The 25167-nt window shown below is 50.1% G+C and overlaps 2 protein-coding genes across 6 annotated transcripts in view; both read right to left on the reverse strand.

Annotated features, from left to right (window-relative positions):
* Positions 1-25167, reverse strand: part of LOC137436754 (syntenin-1) — an 881728-nt gene that overhangs the window by 397559 nt on the left and 459002 nt on the right. The gene's annotated exons all lie outside the window — the stretch shown is intronic.
* LOC144888276 (uncharacterized) overlaps positions 1-25167 on the reverse strand; it is a 168212-nt gene that overhangs the window by 62304 nt on the left and 80741 nt on the right. The gene's annotated exons all lie outside the window — the stretch shown is intronic.

A 25167-nucleotide genomic window follows, 5' to 3' on the forward strand; every position in this document is an offset into this window, starting at 1 on the left:
AGCTTGCTGGCGTGCGCCTTGAGCCGTTCCATGCCCACTGAGCTTTCCTGCGTCCTCCCGTTGGCAGACGACTTCGCGCGTCTCCTCGTGGAGTTCCCGGCCCTCACGTGACCGATGTTTTCGGCCGTTGCGGTGTGTCACGGCATCGAGCATCATAATTCCCACTACGGGCCTGCCGGTGTATGCCCGAGCTCGCCGTCTCGACCCAGCCAAACTCGCCGTCGCCAAGGCCGAGTCCGCCGCGCTGGAGCGCCTCGGCATCGTGCGGCGCTCCGACAGCGCCTGGGCCTCGCCGCTGCACATCGCCCCAAAGCCGGGGGGCGGATGGCGGCCATGCGGCGACTACCGCCACCTCAACGACGCCACAACCCCCGACAGGTACCCCGTCCCGCACATCCAGGATTTTTCCGCCCGGTTGGCGGGGCGGACCATTTTTTCAAAAGTGGACCTGATTCGGGGGTACCACCAGGTGCCCGTTCACACGGCCGACATCCCGAAGACGGCCGTTATTACACCTTTCGGCCTCTTCGAATTCCTCCGGATGCCCTTCGGCCTCAAAAACGCGGCACAGGCATTCCAGCGCCTGATGGACGGCGTGCTGCGCGACTTGCCGTTCCTCTTTACCTACCTGGACGACATCCTCGTCGCCAGCACGTCCAGAGCCGAGCACCTCCTCCACCTCCGGACGCTGTTCGGCCGCCTCAGCGAGCACGGCTTGATCGTCAACCCGGCCAAATGTCACTTTGGTGCGGCGACGATCGACTTTTTGGGCCACCGCATCACCCGGAACGGCGCCGTGCCGCTAACGGCCAAAGTCGAGGCCAACGCCGCTTTACCGCGCCCCGCTCCGTCAAGGCGCTGCAGGAGTTCCTCGGGATGGTGAACTTTTATCACCGCTTCATGCCCCGAGCTGCGCAACTCATGCGGCCCTTGTACACCGCCCTCCGCGGCCAGCCGGCGAAGCGCGACGTCGTCTGGTCCACGGACATGGACACTGCTTTCACCGGCGCGAAACGGGCCCTCGCCAACGCCACGCTGCCGGCCCACCCGGTACTCCATGCTCCCATCGCCCTCACCACGGACGCCTCCGACTACGCCGTGGGCGCGGTTCATGAACAATGGGTAAATGGGGCCTGGCAGCCGCTCGCGTTCTTCAGCCGGCAACTCCTGCCCAACGAGTTGAAGTACAGCACTTTCGACCGTGAGCTCCTCGGGCTGTACCTCGCCGTCCGCCATTTTCGCCACCTCCTGGAGGGCCGCCCGTTCACGGCCTTTGTCGACCACAAGCCATTGATTTTCGCCATGGCCAAGGTCACGGAGCCGTGGTCGGCCCGCCAGCAGCGCCATCTCTCCGCCGTGTCGGAATACACCACGGACATCCGGCACGTCGCCGGAAAGGACAACGCCGTGGCCGACTGCCTTTCTCGAGCCGGCGCCAACGCCGTCCACCTTGGCGTCGATTTCGCCCTGATGGCGACGGACCAGGCCACCGACGGCACGGTGCAGGCGCTCCAGGTGGCGGACACGGGCCTCCGCTTGGCTGACGTCCCCTTCGCGGACACGGTCCTGCTTTGTGACGTCTCCCAAGGCCGACCTCGCCCCGTTGTGCCGGTCACCTGGCGGCGTCGCATTTTTGCTTCGCTCCACGGCCTCTCCCACCCGGGCCGGAAGGCGTCCCAGAGGCTGGTGTCGGCACGTTTCGTCTGGCACGGGTCGCGACGGGACGTCCGCGACTGGGCCAACGCCTGCACACCCTGCCAGCGGGCCAAGGTCCACGGTCACAGCCAGGCTCCACAGGCTCCTTTCACCGTGCCCGAGCGACGTTTCGACCACGTCCACGTGGACCTGGTGGGTCCCCTTCCCCCATCGCAGGGGTTCACCCACCTGCTTACCATGGTGGACAGGACCACCAGGTGGCCGGAGGCCGTGCCCCTCGCCTACACCACCACCGCCGACATGGCCCAGGCGTTCATCGCCACCTGGGTCGCGCGTTTCGGCACACCGGCGGACATCTCGTCGGACCGTGGCCCACAGTTCACGTCCGAACTGTGGGGCGCGGTCGCCCGCATGTTGGGCGTTACCCTGCACCGCACCACGGCCTACCACCCCCAGGCCAACGGGTTGTGCGAGCGGTTCCACCGCTCCATGAAGGCCGCACTCATGGCCGGCCTCCAGGACGACGGCTGGGCCGACCGGCTCCCGTGGTTCCTTTTGGGCCTCCGCACGGCTCCAAAGGAGGACCTCCAGGCGTCCACCGCCGAGCTGGTGTACGGCCAGGCCCTCCGCGTCCCGGGCGAGTTCGTGCCCGACACCACCAGCCCCTGGTCCGCTGCGCACCAGCGCACGGACTTCCAGGAGGCCGCCCAACGTTTCGCCCCGGTGCCCACGTCCCGCCACGGCGACCCCCAATCCTACGTCCCCCCAGCACTCCGCCACGACGCGCACTGGGGGCCGCTCCGGCCACCATACGACGGACCCTTCCGGGTCCTATGATGGGACAACAAGTCCTTCGTCATCAGCATCGGCGGCCGGGCGGACCGGATTTCGGTGGACCGCCTCAAGCCGGCCCAAATGGACGTCGGCCAGCCGCCACGGCTGGCTCTCCCACCGCGGCATGGCCGCCCGCCGTCCACTGCACCCCCCGCCCGGCCACCCGCCACCACACTGGACCCCCCCCCCCCCCCCGTGACTAGCCAGGGGTCGTTTCAGTCGGGTCATCCAGACCCCCCTCAGGTTGACCTTCCAGGACCAAGTCGATTCTGGGGGGGCGTGTGTAGCGACCCATGGGTCCCCCAAAGCTCGAGACCAGCAACATAATCTCCCTGCCCCAGCCGGTGACGTAACCGGCGGACAAACCGCGGCGCTGAGGTTATAATTGCTTGCACCTGTCGGTCACATGACCACCAAAGCGTGCCTCGCCTGAGAGGCGTGGCTTTGGTTCTGACGTATGCTTTTTGGCTTGGATTATATGTATGCGAACCCGATAAACGGGCTTTCAGAGTTCCCGAGTTGATGATACATTAAACATCTTCTCGGACGAGTTTGTGTCTTGTCCGTTACTTCGTCCGTCTCAAGCAGGAGCTATGCTCCTTCAACATCATACATGTCTGCACTGTCATTAGATCATTACAACACCACACCAGTAACACAGAGCAGTTAACACGAGATAACCAAAGTGTATAAATGCAAACATCAGATAAGCAAAGTGTTTTTTCGATCAAGACGGCATGGTGCTTTCACAAGTCGGCCAGACCTTGTATGGACAGGTGTCAGGTTCTGTGACGGAGGCAACATGTGACTAAAACTGGCAGAACGCTGGGGGGATTGATGAACCATCTCTGCTGTGGTCGCACAAGTGACGTCACAGTCATGATTCACAGGTTCATTACCAGACCTTGCAGATGGTTCGCTGTTCCCACTCACTGTGGCTTCAGAACTCTTGTTTTGGCTCGAAGATCGATGGGGCACCGCATCACACGCCGGGAGCTCCTGAATGTGAATTCGGTCGCGTCGGAGTGTTTGACCATTTGGTAATGCGAGCAAATATGACCGTCGCTCTTCAGACATGCCGAGAACCGTGCCCGGCTCCCAACAATGGGTGTTGTGGTTCTGAGGAGAGAACTCGCTGTCCAGGGTATAGGCCCGACATTTCGTGTGTCCGAGCATGCCTATCGTGGTAGAGATTTTGTAAGTGGCGGTGCCTCTCCAGCTCCTCCTGGATGAGGTTGTCATCGTCGTGCACGTTGGTGATTCTGGTTGGTACCAGCGATTTGATTTTTCTGCCCATTAGCAGTTGAGCAGGACTTTCCAAGTTGTAGATCACCAGGGTAGACCGCCAAGATAGCAGTGCCAGATGAAAATCGTTTCCCGCACTTTTTGATTTGCGGAGGATGGATTTCACTGTCTCGACTTGGCAATCAATGAATCCATTAGATTTTGGGTATGTTGGGGATGAAGTGACGTGGTCAACATTCCATTTCCCAGCAAATGAACAAAATTCTGCACTGGAGAAATGAGGACCAATATCACTCATGAACGTATCAGGAATTCCGAACTCAGAAAAAATCTGCACCAAGGTCGCAATGATCATGCGACTGGGAGCAGACTCGGGCAGTTTGCGAACAACAGGAAATTTGGAATAATAATCTGCGATGACAATCCACTGAGCTGCATCAAAATAGAACAAATCACATCCGACTTTGCTCCATGGTCTGAGCGGAATGTCATGTTGATGTGGTTCAGGCAGCTGAGATTTCCGGTGTCGTTGGCAGGTCGGACAGCATTCAACTAGCCGATCAATGTCCTTGTTAACGTTATACCAGTACACAGTATCCTTCACCAGTATTTCGTTTTCTCATGTCCAAAATGGCCTGAGTGCAGTTTCTGCAGAATGTCGTTTCGCATACTCTTAGGTATAACGACTCTCTCTCTCCTTTAAGAATTACGCCATTTTCAATTGACAGTTCATCCCGAAAACTCCAGTATGTCCTGAGAGCCTCTGGGAGGTCCTTCAGATGGTCCGGCCATCCACTGATAATAAAGTCTCGAAGTTGACAGGTCAGAATCACGAAGTGTTTCCTGCTGCAGCTGAGACAACTTCTCAGAAGAGAAAGGACCAAGTCAACATGCAGGTCCAAGTCCATTGTCATTGTATTGAGTGGGCGAGGAATGTGGAAAGGCCATCGGCAAGCTGACTCTTTGCCCCAGGATGGTACTCCGTTGTAAAGTTATACCCTTGGAGTCTGACAAGCATTCGTTGCAATCTCGGTGGGTCAGCAATCAATGGCTTGTTAATGATCATCAACAACGGTTTATGATCGGTGAGCACAATGAAACTCCGACCATACAGGTAGGTGTGGAAACGTTCAATGCCAAACAAGATGGCCAATCGCTCACGTTCCATGCAAGCGCAACGTTGTTCAGTATCTGTTAAGAGTTTTGCTTGCATACGCCGCTGGCTTCAGCTGGTTTTGATGGGCCTGAAGCAATGCTACACCAAGGCCTTGAAGACTGGCATCACATTGGAGGTAGACTGGCTCCTCTGGCTGATAGTTGTGGAGAAGAGAATATGTTTCCGACACCTCATTCTTCAGATGATCAAATACAATTTGACTCGCAACGGTACCCGCCCTACGGCGGGGCTCCAATTGGGAGGCCCAAATGAAAAGGTAAAATATCAGAAATTGAAGGCTTTTTTTATTTTAAACGATTCATATAAACATCCGTTGAATCATATCACACGCAAATCATCAAAATCTAAACAGTACATGGACGATCACATAACCCAGAACCCAGAACTTCCAAGTCATAATTGTAACCCAGAACTTCCAAGTCAAAAACGAATTCTACAAATTTCAGAAAATTAATTTCAAATCATCTCCTTGGCCCGTGGGTTTGATGTGTCTTTACAGTCTTCTGGAAGACATGTCGAGTTTTGGGTGAGGTGAACTGCTGCTCGGTCAGCTGGGTATCTGGCTGACTGGGCATTCGAGACCCTCTTTGACCATGTGAGGGTCGTGACGGTCCACCTCTGCAATGAGAGTGTTTCTGATTTTGATGTTAAGTACTGGTTGCCTCATTTTGTTGATGCAAACAGCCCACCATGGTTTATACCGAAGTATAAGAGGCTGGGAGGTGGAGGAAGGAGGAGAAGGTGGAAGATAAAGTGGTGGACGCTGCGGTCCCCTCGGCCAAGACAGACCACAACCAAATGATGGAGGCAGGGGTTCCATTGGTGTGCTCCCTCTCCAGTGTTTGGGAAAAGGTGAAAGAGGATACTGTGGCACAGCATGAGAATGCGGGATTGCAGGAGGCCGAACCCTCGATGAGGGGAGGAAGGTTGGGAAACACCTCCTCCGACTGAGGACATTGACGCATGTGGCTGGCAGGTGAAGAAACGCATGAGGAGGGGTCGCAATAAGGGGAAGGCTCCTGGCCCATTTATAAGGGGAAACTGCTGAGGAGGTTCGGGAGACGGACCTCAGGAGGCGAGAAAGAGCTGCCCCGACCCTCAAATTACTTTGGAGGCAGAAATTGAGAAATGGCTGCAAAAGCCTCCTGCCACCCTCTCCCCTATCCACTCCCAACTCCGCACTCCGCGAGGACGCCTCCCGGGTCCCAACCCTGGGTCCCGTGCTGGTGCTGGGGGTGGGATGAGCCGGGGGGGGGGGGGGGGGGATTGGGTTGTTTTGGATTTATTGTTTATTTACTTGTTTGATCATTGTTCTTGATTTATTTGTTTTTGATTGTGGCTTTTTTTTCCTTTTTCTTTTTTTTTTGGATCCAGAATCGAGGCTCGTGTAAGAGCTAACACATTGAACATGAAAACATGCACAAACATACAATGAAGGGAGGGGGGGAGAGAGGGAAGCACACAAGAACAGAAGAGAACAAGGACGTCGATAGATCTGTGGAATGGGGAGGACTGGGGGAGGAGGGAGTGGTACACGGTATAAAGCAAATGAACACAACTAGGAATTTCAGGAAAGAAGTTGGGCATTCAAAGAGGCAGATATGGGGTGTATTAACAGGGGCAGAAAGGATCAAGGTTTTGGATGGGGGAAGATCAGAGATGGTGGTGAACAGCTGTTTTAAAGACCTGGAGGGAGGACAGGGATTGAAGAGAGTGAGGGCGTTTGTTCCAGAGGTGGGAAAAAAGAGGAGTGAAGGTCTTGATTTTGGCGTTGGTGGAAGGGGAAGATTTTTGCTCCAGCTTTGATTTCTAGTTTGATGTTTTGATATTTTTTTGTTTTTTTTTACCCTTTTTTGTTAATAAAAAGGCTTAGGCCATGAAAACCATTCAAAAGATTTCCAGGATAAAGTTGTGGAAAGGCACAGATCAGGGGATGGGTTTAAAAATATTTCAAAGGCCTTGAATATCCCTTGGAGAGCAGTTAAGGCAATAATTAATAAGTGGAAGGGGTATGGCACCACCAAGACCCTGCCTACATCAGGTCGTCCCTCCAAACTGGATGACCAAGCAAGGATGAGACTGATCAGAGAGGCCACCAGGAGGCCAATGGCAACTTGGAAAGAGCTACAGGCCTTTATAGCAAAGGCTATTCACTGTGTGTATGTGACAACAATATTCCAAGCACTCCACAAGTCTGGCCTGTATGGTAGGGTGGCAAGAAGGAAGCCATTACTCAAAAGCCTACCTTGAGTCCTGCTTGAGGTATGCAAAAAACAACTCCAGAGATTCTGAAGCCAAGTGGCAAAAAATGTTGTTGTCTGACGAAACCAAGATGGAACTTTTTGTCCTAAATGGAAAATGTTACGTTTGGCACAAACACAACACAGCACACCTAAAGAACACCATCCTTCTGTCTCCACAATCAATCTCATCTCCGCTAATTTATTTGCCAGCTCTTCTTCCAATCTTTGCTGGTCTTCATCATCCTCACCTTCCTCTTCACCTCTCTGTTCCCCTCCGTCCTTCTGCCTGTTTTCATGTGCCATTCTCGTTTTCATCCCTTCTAACTGTGTAGGTGTTTCCACCCTGTCCCCCCCCACCCTCCACATTATAGTGATTCTGTGTCTCCTCCCCCTCTGTCTCACCTCGCCTTCACTGGGTCCCCAGTGACGCTTCGCATTCCAAACCCTTGCTTCGTCACGAAGCCCTTCCCTGCGATTCATTGTGGTCTCTTTGCCACCATCACTCAGTCTAGCCTGACGAGTGTTCGGCTCCCATCCTGTTCTGACCTTCACTGCTATCTCTTTTATTTTATTTTAATTTAGGAATGTATTTGCTGTTAAGGCAACTCTTTCTAATTTGTTGGATGTTGCCGTCTCTGCTCTGGTGGTCAATCTGGTCTTCAACTGGTCCATGAATCTAGATCCCCTACCAGCCAACCCTCACTGTTCTTGTCTTGAATAGACTTTACAGTTGTAAATGGCATCCTTCTCCTCCATGTTCCAACATTCGTTTTTTCGGTTCTTTAGTTGAGCTCCATCTTTTTTTTTTTTGAGACAGGAACCCTCTTGGCTTGGTCCAAATACCTGTACCATTGTGAGTTGGTCTTCTCAGTAGAGGAGGTGCAGGCTTCATTCTTTTGAGCGAGTATTCTGGCTGCTCGGTGCGGCCGCAGAGACTAAGTATAAGGGGCTGTGTCCCATGATTCCTTTTATTCTACTATATTTCCAACACACGTTTCGTTTGTCGAAAAGTTTTCCGTTCCCCACCTGCTCCCCGGTGTGTCGGTAACAATTTTTCACCCGCCCAGTTTCGTTGAAGACTTTTACGCAGCTGGCCGCCTACCCACTTCCGGGTTTAGATGCGCTGGTACGACAGGTCGCTCAAGACGCTGTTTACAGCACGCTCGATTTGGCAGTGCATACCACCAGATTCTTATAAGTGATGACGACAAACCCTACACGACGTTCGAGTCGGGACAGCGGCTGTACCAATTCACGCGTTTGCCCCTCGGCGTAACTAACGGAGTCGTGTGCTTTCAAAGGGCGATTGATGACATAATTGCCAAAGAGCAATTAACTGATGTCTTTGTGTACCTCGGTAACCTCACAGTATGTGGTCGAGATCAAGCCCACCATGACGCTAATCTGCAGCGGTTCCTACAGGTCGCGCGCCAGTATAATTTAACTTTCAACGAGGTCAAATGTCGCTATTCCATAAGGACGATTGATCTTCTGGGGTAGACGGTGACCCAAGGGAAGATAACTCCCACCAAAGAGCGTCTGCGACCTTTGCTAGACATGGTGGCGCTGCATGATCGTGCGTCCTTGAGAAGAGTACTAGGGTTGTTGCACATTATTCACGTTGAGTCCAGAATTACTCCAAGAAGCTCTGTCTCCTTGTTGATTGCAAAACATTCCCCATAACTGAGGATGCCAAGGCTGCTTTTCAAGGGCTGAAGCTAGACATAGCTAATGCAGCAGTCTCCTCAGTAGACGAAAACATACCCTTTGACGAAGAGAGCGACGCTTCCGACTGTGCCATAGCAGCAACCATGTCTCAAGGGGGAAAACCAGTCGCCTTCTTCTCTCGTACCCTCTCAGATGCTGAGAGACGTCATTCAGCGGTCGAGAAGGAAGCCTACGCGATGGTAGAAGCAATACGACGATGGCGGTCATATTTGCTTGGCAAAACATTCGAAGTGATTCCAGATCAATGAAGTGTTGCATTCATGTATGATGTGCGACATGCTCAGCGCATTAAAAAGGAGAAAATTACTCGATGGCGTATCGAGCTAGCTGACTACATCTTCAAGATCACATATCGCCCTGGGAGGGAGAATTTAGCTGCGGATGCGTTATCCAGGCCGGGGGTGTGTACGGGTCTCACCACCGGTGAGGACCTTCGTGAACTTCACGACTCGCTGTCACCCAGGAGTAACACGTCTCGTCCATTGCGTGCGTAGTCGAAACGTGCCCTATTCTGTGGAGGGTGTTCGTCGTTTGTGCCGAGTGTCCTGTTTGCACGGAACTTAAACCGCGCTTCTATAAACCTAACATGGGGACTTTGATTCAAGGTGGTCGGCCATGGGAGAGATTGGCCATGGACTTAAAAGGGCCACTGCCTGCATCTGGCTCGTATCGTTATCTTCTCACAATTATTGATGAGTATTCTCGATTTCCATTCGCATTCCCGTGTCACGACATGTCTTCTGGGTCGGTCATTCGCTGTTTGGGGCTCTTGTTCGCGATGTTCGGATATCCTGCGTCCATCCATACCGATCGGGGCGCTGTTTTCATGTCTCAGGACGTGCGAGCCTTTCTGCTGCAGCGGAATATTGCTTCCAGCTGCACTACGCCATACCGCCCGCAGGCGAATGGACAGATAGAAAGATTAAATGGTGTCATATGGAGAGCCATTGCCTTCGGGCTCAAGACCCGAGGATTGGGGTTGGATAAGTGGACTTGGGTGTTGCAAGGGGCACTACATGCGATTCGATCTCTCCTGTGTACCACTACACATGAAATTCCTCATGACCGTCTATTTCGTTATCAGCGTCGAACAGGTAGTGCTCAGTCATTGCCCGCTTGGATCTCCACACCCGGACCGGTCTATGTCAGACGTGTCGTGCGACCAAGTAAATACGATCTGCTTTTTGACAAGGTACAGCTCCTTCATGCTAATCCGGAATACGCTCACGTCAAAATGCCCGACGGTCATGAAACCACGGTGTCGGTGCGACACCTCGCTCCCTGCGGGGAAGCTGATGAGGCTGGATCCAGTACGGAGGTTCCAACGGTCGGACCTCCATCGGACTTATATGCACTTATATGCAGTACGTAGGTCGAACTTATATGCAGTACGGAGGTTCCAACGGTCGGACCTCCATCTCCTCCTCATCGGTCGCACGACTCGATCGGGACTGACGTACCGGCTCAGACACCTGAGTTAATTCGCACTCCGACTCGGGAAGATTTAGAGACACCTGCTGGCAGCTCAGACGTGTATCGAACCCGCACGGGAGAGAAAGTCGACGACCGGTGTGCTTCGTTTGGTAGTAACTCCTTAATAGGTGTTACATGTTTTCCCGCATTCTGTATACTCGCTTGCTAATTCATGCTACGCAAATATTTAAATGGCCTGCTTGCAAAGTTTTAGAACTCTGGGAGGATGTAGTAAAACGTAGACAACTAGGCTAGCCCAGGTGCAATAACATTGTCTGGCCACTACAGCACTCTCATAAATATCCACTCGCCGATTGCGAGAGTCAGTCAGACCTAACATCGGAGACCTGAGGCACTGATATGCTTATTTAGGAAGGTGAGAAATCTCGTTGGCATGAAGCTTGCTTACGCGCATCCAAAATGATGTATACTCTCAATGCTTATTAGAAAAGAGAAATGATTGTTGCCATTTATTCTTTTTAGATGCTGTACGAGATTGATTCAGATTAAACTTGGAGAAAGCTGTTGTGAGACCTTGATTTTCCAACAAACATATTTGAAATGAGGGAAAATGTAAGGGAAAAGAAATTACATCCATATCAAAATCCATCACAAATGTCAAATCATCATTTAACCTTTTCGTTGAATATATGTTGATGAATGTGCCGTTCATCACGTTTCTGAGTTAAGTACGATGACGTTCAGGTAGCAGAAGAAGAAGCCTTACCACCAACTTTGACCGCTTCCGGTATTGTTTGATTATTTGTGTTCAAATGTCTGGAAATTGTTTTGTATTTATTTATGCATTTATTTATGCGAATGTGTACTTGTATATAACTGTCATTAACCAAAAAGGTTTAGGCACGAGCAAGTGATTTTGAATAGATCCAAAACAAACTTTTTTTAAATTTCTATTTTGCCTAAAACACTCCCAGGCACTCACTGATAAACCTCTGAACATCCGACGGAGACGTTCAGCCATGTCTGAGAAAAATTGCGACACACAGACAGACAGACCAACTGCTCTCTTATATAGTAGATGTGTGTATGTGTGTGTTCATGTGTGTATGTGTGTGTGTTTGTTCATGTGTGTGTGTGTGTGTGTGTGTGTGTGTTCATGTGTGTATGTGTGTGTTTGTTCATGTGTGTGTGTGTGTGTGTGTGTGTGTGTGTGTGTGTGTTTATGTATGTGTGTGTGCATGTGTGTGTATGTGCATGTGTGTGCTTATGTATGTGTGTGTTTATCTATGTGTGTGTGCATGTGTGTGTGCATGTGTGTGTATGTATGTATTGTTAATGTCCGGCTTCCTTCTTGTAACTACAGTGCAGTAACTGATCTTAATTTTGATAATGTATGAAAGTATCAAAACAATATTTTTCGAAATAAAATTCAAACTATTTTCAGTCTTTGTAAATTAAGGAAGTAAACTTATTAACATTAAGTTGAAATTCGAAATTATGATGAACAGTAACGGCAGTAAAATAGCCTGTCACTTTGCAGGTTCATTCTTTATCATCCAAAGGTTTTAAAATTGATTCTTTAACTTGTTAAAACCTTTTTCTCTTTGAACCTGCAGGGAAATGTTTGTTTCACTCGTGGAAATTTTGATTCGTCATTTCGTGGCTTCACAAGCAGGAAATAACGATCTAATGATGAAAAAGAAGAAGACTATAACGGTTAGAGCGTCCGCTTGTTGTTGTCTTTTTGTCTGCAGCCTATAGCTGCTGGTTGCATCATTTTCTAGGGGTGTGTCTGTGCTGCTGATGCAGTGTCGTTGTTCCCAGTAAGCTGGTACCCAATTTATCGACCTCGGAAGGATGACAGGCTGAGTGAACCGCTCAACCCACTTGGTGTTATTTCAACGACACAACAGGGGCTCGAATTCAAGGCCCTAAATTCTTAAGCCAGCCACCTTAACCGTTAAAGGTGCACAGACACAGAAAATGTTACAAATAAGAAGAAGAAGTGCTGTGGAAGTAGAGCTCATACATATGCTAATGAGGGACTGATGACACATTGTTTTGACGTATATATAGGAAAGTAGTTCCATCCTGGCTGCTCACTGCACCGTACAACGATTGGAGATGCCTCTTCTCGGTGGTTGTACCACCCCAATTCAAGTTGGGGCCAAATCTACACCGACACCCCTTTATTGTGTGTATGTAATATCAAGATGGCCTGTTATAATAGATGGAGCCTTAGTATTGTTGAACCCTATCCCAAAAGCCCCAAATCGTCAAACTGTTTAAACTTATGCTGGATAGACAGGTCAATGACTTCTCACAATGTCTCTTCATCATAAGAGATGGTGGTGAACAGCTGTTTTAAAGACCTGGAGGGTGGAGTGGGATTGAAGAGTGAGGGAGTTTGTTCCAGAGGCGGGAGAAAAGAGGAATGAAAGAGTGAATGTGAGCAGAGAGCCGAGATTTTGGCAGTTTCACCAAAGAGGGTTGCAGGCAGATCTTGTGCGACCTGTCGGATTATTTGGGGAACAGAGCACAGACAGAGCTGGGGGAGCAAGGCCGGAGAGGAGTCGGTGGAAGACAGAAAGACCACCAACCTGCCTGCGGTGAGTGAGTGAAAGGCCCTCAGAATCAGCTTCATCGTGGGAGATTCCAATGATTTATTCTTAACCCGGCTTCATTTTTCTCCCCTGTCTCAATAAGTAGCCCTTTCGCATTCAAGATGGAGTTTCTGATTAATTTCGTCTTTCATGTGGATGGATTGTTGCCTGAAGAAAGAAAAGATTGATTTTTATTTTAAAAAAATACTTTAAAATATGTAATTTTGGTTGTAATTTTTACCTTACCTGGAACGAAGTTCAGATGAGCTTGTGCGATGACGTGTTGCCCTTCCGGCAGGTATCCATGTCAGTTCGTCAGTCCGTCAGTCAGTCCATCCATCCATCCATCCATCCATCCATCCGTAAACACTAGCAACTTCGTCTCCGAAACCGCTGATGTGATTGCGACCAAATTTGGCACAAATGATATTTGTTGTGTTGTGCCTGAGGTTGTTCACTGCATTAAAAATAAATCGGGATATAAGGGGGTTTACTGGGGGTCAAAGTGGATACAGGTTTGACCCCCCAAAATAGGAATTTGCTTTTTCTTATGAAACTACACAATCAATTCCAATGAAACTTGACCACAGCCTTCATCACCTGTGCTGTACCAAAGTTTGTTCACGGCATCAAAAAAAATCGGGCCTTGAGAGGGTTTATGGGGGGTTGCCCCCCAAAATAGGTATTTTCTTTCTTCTCAGAAACTACACAATCAATTCCGATGAAACTTAACCACAACCTTTGTGGTGAAAAAGGAAGTTGAACCCAGGTGTGACGCTCACTTAAACCACTGGGCGGTGTCTATAAGACCTCGGGACGTCCGTGACTCGAGGCCACTCCTGCGACTCCTGCGACTTAATACAATGACATGTAGAATTGAATGGTGCGTACCCACTTATATTCTAGGCTTGCTTGCATTGACTGATATATCCAATCTTTCTCATATGATGCCTTGATCCTGACATATATGTTGCATGGTGTATGTTACAGGATGATGTTACGATCTAATTGAAATTAAAACCTATCTATGGGTCGAGTTGTGGATTTGGTTGATTTTCACAACACTTAATTTCAATTATGATCTTCGGAAATGGCGGGACACGAGTCTTGCGATGGCCGGATGAACGCAGATCACAGACGAGCGTTCCCGATATTCTCCGCGCTCCTGCGAGGCCCACCTCGGAGAAGAAGGACCGGCGGACGACCCGTCGAGCTAGCTCCAGCTACGGAGCTCCGACTACTCTCACCGCCGGTCTGCCTCAAAAGGAGCGGATGCGATGGGGACCTCACAAACCTTTTGCGGGACCGCGTCGTCAAAACGCAAACTGCTCTCCTGCGGCCCGAACGCCGGAGCAGGCATGACGGACTCCGGCAAGACGCCTGGAGAACAATGCTACTGGGCAACGTCCTGCAGCCGAAACCCCGTCGGAACGACGGACCCGCTTGGAGCCGACGGCCCGACCAACTAGATTTGCGTGCCTCGGCCCGAGATGAGATTCCCACGCGAGTGATCACGACTCCCACGTCGGCCATGCCTCCACACGGCCGGCACACTCCGACCACTCTCTACTCGGTGGAATCGCCTCCTCCGCGCGGATCGCGCACTGCTCGTCGGGATCACGCCGAGCCTCATACGGCCGGCTCACCCTGACCACTCGCTTCTCGGTGGACCCACCTCCTCCGCGCGAATCGCGCACTGCTCGTCGGAATCACGCCGTGCCTCACACGGCCGGCTCACTCCGACCACTCGCTACTCGGTGGGATCGCCTCCTCCGTGCGGATCGCGCACTGCTCGTCGGGATCACGCCGTGCCTCACACGGCCGGCTCACCCTGACCGCTCGCTTCTCGGTGGACCCACCTCCTCCGCGCGAATCGCGCACTGCTCGTCGGAATCACGCCGTGCCTCACACGGCCGGCTCTCCGGCTGCTCGGTGGAATCACTTCCTTCCCGCGAATCCCCTCGCTGCTCGGTGGAACCACCTCCTCAATCACCTCCCCGCGCGAATCGCGCGCGCTGCACCCGTCGCGTGCACTAGGGCACACCGCGTCGCGTGCGAGGCCTACGATTCCGATCGCACGTCGGAATCACCTCCTGCCACGCGAAGCCACGCTGCGCCCAACGCGGGCACCAATCTGCGAGGCCGGCGATTCTGATCGCGGCTCGTCGAAATCCCACCTACATGTGGCTACTCAACGAAGCCGGCGAACTCCGCTGCCCGGAATCGCCTCAATGGAGGCTCGCTTGGCACCATGCGAGGACTCGCCGCAGCACGGATGAGTTTCTAAGGACGTCGAGCGGGACCTTCATAGCCTTTCACGACACTCGGGCTTATGCTTATGTGATGTGATCGTATACCATGTGATGATCGTATACCATGTGTATTCTACCTATCATAGCCTTTCACGACACTCGGGCTTCTGCTTATGATAGATGATCGTATACCATGTGTATTCTCTATGACTAACTATGTCTAAAACTCCGGACAAAACACGGCCCGAAAGCTAAACAAACGAGACGCTACTTCAGGGCGTGATATGTATTCGATCCTTTGACCCGAAAGCTAACAAACGAGACGCTACTTCAGGGCGTGATATGTATTCGATCCTCTGGCCCGAAAGCTAAACAAACGAGACGCTACTTCAGGGCGTGATACGTATTCGATCCTCTGACCCGAAAGCTAAACAAACGAGACGCTACTTCAGGGCGTGATATGAATTCGTCACCGACTAATCACGCGTTTGCTCTACGGCGTCATTAACGTAATTGCGTGCTTCACGCGATCTCATCGGGGATTCGTTTACATTTCCATGTACCTTGGTAAACTACGTACCAAATGTCCTTTACGTAAGTGACGTAAACTACGTAACGCGGCGCTACCTCAAGGGCGCGCGCCCGCGCCGTTTAGGGAGTACACGGTGACCTCGTGAAATGGTGACATTGAGCGTCGCGCCCGACTCCCTTGTCACCTGCGCAAGTGACGGGGGCACCGTACTGCCTGCTCGCCCTTGACTCTGGGCTTGTTGTTTATCAGACAGAGCTCTTGGCTCGTATCCACGCACATTTCGAGACTGCGAGATGCCTCGTCTGATTCCATTTTCCCTCTGCCCCAGACTGACTGTGACTCAGACTGACCCAGACTGTGAAGGTCGTCTGACTTCGGTATGCAGCGCGCTGCTGCAACCTCGGTGGGGGGGGCGGGGGGCTGGGATCCCAGGAGGTTATTGTTGCTCGCCCGGATGCCGTCCGGTATAACGACTCCCACCTCGCCCCTTGTGGGGACCCAGGATGACGTCCATGGATGTCTTTGTGCTTTGAGTGAGTCTTTGAGTCCATGGATGGTCGATCCGAGCCATTCAATGAAGGCGTTGAATGGATGGATTGGTCCGGGACATCTAGCATGGATGGACAGTCCATCCGGGGCGATGGCTGTCTTTGGGTCTCTGAGTCTTTGCGTCCGTGGATGGTCGATCCATCCGCGGTCCGGCTGGATCCGTGCCATGCAATGAAGGCGTTGAATGGATGGATCGGTCGGACATCCGTGGATGGCCAATCCATCCGGGACATCTAGCATGACAATCATCTCGACATCTAGACAATCCATCCGGGACAACGCTGGGACAAAACAACGCTGGGACAAACAAACAAGGCCGGGACTCTCTCTCGGTTTGTGAATGGGACAATTCAATTCGCTTTGAATGGGACAATCCTTCCATCCGGGGCATCCTCTCGGTAGCCGGTATAGCCGATCTTCTCCGATCCTCCGCGCGCTGTACAGCAGGACAGGATTGCCATATGCATCCCGGAGGTTCTGCGTGCTTCACTGGAGAGGCGCGTTTTGGTCGTTTTTGTCGTCCATCCGGGACGTTCTCTCGGCAGCCGGTAAAGCCGGTCTTCTCCGATCCTCCGAGCGCTGTACTGCAGGACGGGATTGCCGTATGCATCGCGGAGGTTCTGCACGCTCCGCTGGGGAGGCGCGTTCCGGTCGTTTTGTGCGTCGTCGTAATCAGCCATGCCGGTCGTCCAGGCAGCCTTCAGAGGCCGCTCGTGTCTCGTGCGAAGGATCGCTGCCAACGGTAGATTCACGTGCCGAAACAAGAGTTTGTAATGCGTATGAGCTGCCGTCAGAGGACGCTCGAGTCTCGTGATTCAACAGGGCCGCTGCCGGTGTCGAGTAACTCTCGTTATGGCTCTCGTCGGTTCTCTCCCTCGGCACTTCCATGCCATGGATCTCATGAGGATCGACCATGTACCCTTGGGAGCCAAGGCAGGTACAGACTTACTGTAATGGACTTACTGTAATGGCCTCCTGTCATGTAATCTTACTTACTGTTACAGCTTACTGTAAAGAGGACTACTGATTTACACATCTTCCACATCGACACATCTTCCTGTAATGTGTTGCCTTGCGACGAATAGACATGGCTTACTGATTTACATATCTTCCACATCGACACATCTGCCTGAAATGCGTTGCATTGCGACGAATGGACATTCGCTCTTCGACAAGGTACACCTTATGTAATGAGTTGCATATCGCAAAGGTACACCTTATCCAGCACATAGGCCTGTGAGACTCGACTATTACTACTCCACAGGCTCATCGTCTGCCAGTATCGGACATGTTTGCTAACCAGGCTACGAGTGCGCCTAGAGAACATCTGCCGTCCCTCCCTTCGCCTGATACACCCCTGCCTGAAGCGGTAAGGGCACTGAGGTGCCCCTCCGACGCCTGCCTCCAGCGGCTACTCCGAAGCAAGGGACTCCGGATTTGGGGACGTCGTACCCGGTAGTTTCCGAACCTGTGCTGGCAGGGTAATTCGCCACACTGACCTCTACGGATGGACCGACTGACCTGTACCACTGATAATGGATTTGTTTCGTATAGCGCTTTCCAGGAAGCCCTAAAGACGCTTTGACAGTGTGCGAAACATAACACAATGGCGCAAAGACAAGAATCAATAGGGATATTTCTTTGACACCCTAATTATGATATAATGACTTCCTCTACCCATCAATGCTGATGCGCGCTCGCTTCCTGCCTAGTGGCAGCATAGTTCTAACGGCGGGGAGAATGTGGTGAAAAAGGAAGTTGAACCCAGGTGTGACGCTCACTTAAACCACTGGGCGGTGTCTATAAGACCTCGGGACGTCCGCGACTCGAGGCCACTCCTGCGACTCCTGCGACTTAATACAATGACATGTAGAATTGAATGGTGCGTACCCACTTATATTCTAGGCTTGCTTGCATTGACTGATATATCCAATCTTTCTCATATGATGCCTTGATCCTGACATATATGTTGCATGGTGTATGTTACAGGATGATGTTACGATCTAATTGAAATTAAAACCTATCTATGAGTCGAGTTGTGGATTTGGTTGATTTTCACAACAACCTTCATCACCCGTGACGCACCAAAGTTTGTTCACGGCATCAAAAAAAATCGGGCCTTGAGTGGGATTACGGGGGGGGGAGGGGGGGGATGCCCCCCAAAATAGGAATTTTCTTTCTTCTCAGAAACTACACAATCAATTCCGATGAAACTTGACCACAACTTCCACCACCCGTGATGCACCAAAGTTTGTTCACGGCATCAAAAAAAAGATCGAGTCCTGAGGTGATCTGCTCGGGGGGAGGGGGTTGCCCCCCAAAATAGGTATTTTTTTTGTTTGTTTGTGTAAAGTTTTATGATCATGTTTGTATGATTCTACATGCTGCCCTGGCTTCTAGCAACCATTGAAATTGGTTTAAAATACCTTCAGTCAGTGTAGTTTATTGTTTATTCTACCAGGTGAGCACCAGGTGTATTGCTCCTCTGTTTAATACTTTTCTATGGTTTGCCACATGGCACATAACACCATATAAAGGGGGTTTTTCTATACCCCTGGCATTTTCCGCAAGAATGTCCCTTCTTTTCTATAGTTTAGATATGAAACTTGTAGCCAAGTTTCAAAAACATTGTGTATGTAGTTTTGGAGAAGAGAGTAAATACCTATTCTGGGGGGTCAAAACATCCCCTGTGTACCCACTTTAAGAGGGCACATTTTGAATTGGTTTTGAAAGCCATTAATTCGATGTTTTTGCCGATGTATATTCAAAGTTTCAGCTAGTCTCAATGTATAGCTTTTGAGATATAAGCACCAACACATTTTGGGCGGACGGACGGACTGACAGACACTAACATGAATTTGAAGGTTTTTTTCAACCTCATGAATGCGGAAATGGACCTTGCTGAAATTTGGAACATATTACCTCGACGTAAAAAGCCTTTATTCTGAAACTTGCAGCCGATTTCGTCCTGTGGGAGTCGAGAAACAAATTTTCAGTCTCCATGTTGGGCTAGCGGCTAGGGTGCCGGCTTAGGATCCTAGGATCCAGGGTTCGAATCCCGGTCGATCGCTGAATTAACGCCAGGGGGGTTGACTCAGCCTGTCATCCTTCCGAGGTCGGCTAATTGAGTACCAGTTCACTGGTAATTCCCTGTTTGTCGTTAAAGGCGGCAAAAAGGGTTGGCGTCAGGAAGGGCATCCGGCCATAAAACATTGCTTCAAAAAGGGGACCAAAAAACAACAACAACCACGGTTCCCGAAAAAGGCCAACCCCCACTTGCGGGGAAAAATGGCCTCTAAAGGTGGTTATTTTTTTTTTTTTATTATGTTAAAGTTGCATACAGAGAAACCGTCTTATGTAAAGGGAGGAGCACTTTGTGCCTTGACCGACACATACAACCAGTTGTACATCCACCACCGAGAGTTCCTGTCTAACCCGCTGTTCTGTCGCACTCAGAGAGAAACTGAGAGAGGAACTGAGAGACAGACTCCAGGATCTCAACATTATCACCCCGGTTACTTCACCAACACTGTGGGTCGACAGCACGGTGACTGTTGTAAAGCCAATGAGGGGTAAATTGAGATTGTGCATGGACCCTCAGAACCTCAACACAACCATCAGACGTCGTCACTACCCCATGCCAACAAGTCCAGGATCTGACAAGTGCCAAGATTTTCAGAACATTTGCTTCCAAGAATGGTTTCTGGCATATCAAACTCGACCACACAAGTTCTTTTGCAACGACGTTCAACTCTCCATTTTGACCCTACTGTTGGCTGAGGATCCCATTTGGCTTCAATCCGCACTGGTGGAATTTCAACGTCAGGTGAAGCAGGCTTGGGGAGGCCTGTCTGGGTGCAAAAAACGTACATGATGATGTACTTTTGTATGTAGAGGGACAGACCGTAGAGGATGCCATCGCTGATCATGATCAGAGGTTGATAGAGCTACTAGAACTTTGCCAGGAGTAAGGGTTGCACTTAAACTCAGAGAAAGGCCAATTTTGTCAGTCGAAGGTCACATACGCTGGACATTAGCTTACATTAGCTTACATGCTTACATTAGCTCTTGGTGTAGATGTATGGACCGGAAAGATTCCACCAATACACGTATGCCCGTAGAGTGACAATCTACACTGATCACAAACCGCTTGGAATCATTGCCAAGAAGGATCTGTGCAACGCTCACATCGTCTACGAGCCAGGTAAGGCTGACCTGGCTGACACACTGATCCAAATATCGTATGTTCATTCAAAAATATTGTTTTATACGAAGAACACTTTGAGCCGTCAGCATTCGTATTTGGGCAACAGACAATCACTACTTGGGAAACGAGCATCAGAAATTGCTGAAAAGTGAAACACGAAGGCGTCCCGACACTTACCTGGCGAGAGGTATCCATGTTGATTTGAAGACACGCCAAAGCAAGGCCCATAGCAAGACATGATGATTTGAACGGCCTTGGCTTCGGCCTTCACCCCAACAAAAAAGGGGGGAGGAGTTGGGGTGAATGGGTGGTAAGGGGGGTGGAGGGTTGGGGTGGGGTGAGGAATTGATGGGAGCGGGGGGTGAGGAGGGGAGGACGAGGAGTTGGGGTGAATGGGTGGTGAGAGAAGGATTGGGGTGAGGATTGATGGAAGCGGCTTAGCGGAGAGGGTGAGGGGAGAATGAGGGGGGGGGGGGGGGGGAAGGGTTGGTGAACGGCTGGTGAGGGCTGAGGGTTGGTGAGGATTGGGAAACCCCAATGTCCCTATTGTTTTGATTAAACCCGACGGCGAAGCGTCGAACAGGATCCGTTAGCTGTCGCCATATTGTGGGCTAGTTTGTGCAGAACAATAACATTTTGATGGAAGACTGTGCGGTGTAAGATCTCTCTCCTGCGCGACCGAACGCTACCTTACGAGAATGCAAATTGCCCTCAGGGCATATGATAACCAAAGTCACAATGATACACCGTCTATTTATTCATAGACCTGAGGGCATTTCAATAAAAGATGAATATTCCCACATGCTGGTCGGGTTTATCGTAATCTAAGGACTCAACACAGACGCCGTGAAGGAATATAGCAATTTTGGCAAACAGAACGACTAATTGGTCCGTTAGCGAAGCGACAGGAAGGCCCGTGTTACAGGTACGGTAACGACTTCGCTTGGGCTGCTTGGCTCAGATGGGCGTGGCTTAAAATCAACACGTGATGCCCTGGGCCTGGCTTGGGCGTGGCTTCAAATCAACACGTGACCCTCAGGGCCTGGCTTGGGCGTGGCTTTAAATCAACACGTGACGCTTCGGCGTGGCTTGAAATCAACACGTGACGCTTGGGCGTGGCTTGAAATCAACACGTGACACTGGGCCTGACTTGGGAGTTGGGCGTGGCTTTAAATCAACATGGACGACTCTCACCGGTACGGGTCAGAACGGGTTCGTGTTTCAGCAATTTTTCCGAGCTTTGTTTCCCAGGTACTTCTCAAATACGAACGTTCACGGCTCGAAGTGGTGTTTGTCAACAACACGATATGTTGAATGACCATATGGCATACGTTTTGATGTTTACTTTGGTTGTTCCGAGGTATTTAAACAACAAATTACAAAACACACGTTGATCGTTGATGATCTTTTCGTGGGTCAGGGATGAATAAAAAGGACTTCTGAGTTCTGGTGACAAATTTCTCGACGATTGGAACAGGTAAAAGCTCGGCACATCGACATTTTGAACGCAAGAATAACTTGTGATGAAACAGGAAATAACCTGTCCGTCAATGAGTCAAAAAATGTCATGATTGTGTCCCTTTGATTGAAGGAAAGGGGCAGTGCCGGATTAACCACTAGGCAGACAAGGCATGTGCCTTAGGGCCAGCCAAAAATTCGGGCCAAAAAAATGGACAAGCAGTTTTCGTCAATTTTTATTATTTTAAACAAATTATTTCTAATTTCTGTCCCTGCCAGGGTAATATATGCATCTCAATTTTCGCAAATATTTTCAAGGTGCGCTACATCACTGTATAGTGTTTAATGTGGTTTGTATTTTATAATAAAAGGTTTTAAAACTTATACATCTGATGTTCTATTTGCAGATTTAATCCATCGTTATGTCAGGACGCAAAGGTGGCTGGGAGCGAGCTCAGGAGTTGAAGATAAAGAAGCATAAGGATGATCAACTACTCAAGACGACTCATAAATTGACATCGTTTTTCCATGTGGTGGAGAAAGATGCTGGTGTTGATGATGATATAGATTCAACTAAGGACTCCCCTTCAACATCCCCCGCAGTTGATCCTGTCGAAGACGGGCCGGCCGACGATGGTGACACAGACACTAGGGGCGAAGGTGCTTCGGTATCGACTCCACCGATTCCCAACGATGTCGGGTTGTTTGGTAACATCACAGACAAACTGCGCCATGTGTGCATCAGCTTGGGCACTGACCATTTTCGGAACTTGCATGACAGTTATCCAGAAACGAAGCGCGAATACTCTGGGGTGAATCGCTTTCTTAATGCCAGTACCTTCAAACTGGTTTTGCCAAATGGGGAGGTAGCTGATCGTGATTGGCTTGTTTATTCTCCTGCCAAAACTTGCGTTTTCTGTTTTGGTGCGTTGACGAAACAGCGTCTTGGTGCGTTGGCCCTTTTGTGCATTGAAAGTGATTTGCTCTGAGAACTGGACTTCAGTTCCGTAATTGAAGAGTTTGCAGTTGTAAACGCGCGCAAGGTTACAATCTAAGGTCCAGTAAACTGCAAAGCAAAGTGCCAAATCTGTGCGTGTTTTGTCATGCATATATTCATACACTGCAAATTGTGTAGACTAAACTAGTTTGAAAGTAGTTTCTTTTCACATTAAATATTTGTCTTTTTTTGTATTAAATATTTTGTTCATGAATCAGTTCATCTTTTGTCTGGGGTCCATTTCCATGAGCCCGAGATCTAATTTAAATTGTTCAGGCCATTCTCTAAAATTTCAAAATGTGCCTTAGGGCCAGCCGAGGCTTAATCCGGCACTGGAAAGGGGATGTTACAGTACTCGGATGGTGTACAGTACGTGAGGCGGGTGCGCATGCGTGGATCCTCACTGGTGGAATGGCGATCCCTGTTAAAGGTGCTGACAGAACCTGGTTCATTAAATCCTGAATGATGAATCGACGTTTGTTCTTGAGATCTGCTTGAAACAGAGAAGGACAAATAAAAACAGATCAACACGGTGTTTACCAATAATAGCACCAATGATCGATCACGGGGTAAAATGAGTACTGGGAATTAATAATAACTGGAGCAATGCGACTGTGTTGCCAATATGCCTCCGCATAGTCCCAAAACAGGTAGATGCCCTCGTTCACTGTCCTAAAAATAAAGAAGTTTGATTTAAATCCCTTTAGCTGTTTTCAAGTATCACATTTTCACCAGCCAGGACAGGTTTCACATCGATCGGTGAAGCGGTTTCAGACAAGGGATTTTTTTTTTTTAAATCGGCTTTCAAGCTAATATGGCTGCCACACCACGTGACATATGACCTTACAAAAATGTAAACTCTGCATATGCATGTGTCGGGGATCACATTTGTGAAATTTCGTGTTCATCGGACAAGGTTTGTTTTTCTATTCAAGATGGCTGCCAAACCATGTGACCTATGACGACATCATTTTCAAACGATATGCAACAATGGTGCAAGATGATATATTTTTAAATTTAGCATCGATGGGGTAAGCAGTTTAAGAGATATAATTATTTAATATTTCCCTTCAATCCAATGTGGTTGCCACACCAGTGACCAATGATATTGTCGCGTCGGGGATTAAGATCACCGAGCTGATGGATAGCCGGAACGAGCTTTAACTCAGAGGAGTACTTTGAAATTGGCTGGATTATCTTTTAACGCGTGGGAAGGTTCGAGGCCTTATCTGATTGGAAACACAGGGTTATTCCGAACCCACAAAATAGAAATGAACCATGACAGAAAGTAAAATTCAACAAATATAAATTTATTTACAGTAATGCAAAAGACAACGAAAGGTGAGGTAAACTAAAATTCCTAAATGAGGGACGTCTCCATTCAGACTCATATACAAACAAGGGGAAATATAATGAAAATAAAATGATTTGGTTATCGGCCGGTACCCAGTTTTGCGTCCCCAAATGGCTGGTAAGGCTTGCTCGTCGTTCGTCGCCTCCAAACCACTGCACAGGAAGCCCACTAAAATTGCGAGGAGTCGGGCTCCCCGACGTCCCAACGTGAGGCCCCTCCCGTGATGCCGACTGCCTCTCCCGTTCAGTCTCTTTCCATAAGCGCACACGAGCCAAAGATACGCCACCGCCCACGACCAAGCCACAACAATGATGAAAATGCGAACACAGCCGTTCTCTTGAAAGCCAGCACACAAGGGAAATGCGACCGTCTCCAACGAACACCAGCACGGAAGAGACCAAGATGGCGAGACAGCTTTTCTTTCCTTCAGCTCTCGAATGTTCCACGCTGACGTCACACTCTGTCCAATCACCGAGCTCTTTCTCAATCATCCCATCGTGCCTCCACCAACCACGAAGGCTGGGGACAAACAACCACAAACCTCCAACAACCACAACTTCATTGAAACTTCACAAAAAACGTCACGAGTCATCAGGGGGTGGAGTCCAATCTTTGCTCCGGAATGTTCGGATGACATCTGCGTGTTTGTGCGTGGGTGGGTGTGGGGGGGGGGTGGATATGTGTGTATGTGGGGGGGGGGGTTGGGGTGTGCGTGTGGAGGAGGGGGGGTTGGATATGTGTGTGTGTGTGTGTGTGTGTATGTATGGAGGGGTGTGTGTGTGTGTGTGTGTGTGTGTGGAGGGGTGTATGTGTGGAGGGGTGTTCGTGTGGGGGGAGGGGTGTGGGGGTGTTTGAGTGTGTGCATGTGTGTTAGGGTTGGGGGATGTGTTTGTGTGTG

Source organism: Myxine glutinosa, chromosome 11, assembly GCF_964187855.1.
Source record: "Myxine glutinosa chromosome 11, kmMyxGlut1.1, whole genome shotgun sequence".
Taxonomy (NCBI): Eukaryota; Metazoa; Chordata; class Myxini; order Myxiniformes; family Myxinidae; genus Myxine; species Myxine glutinosa.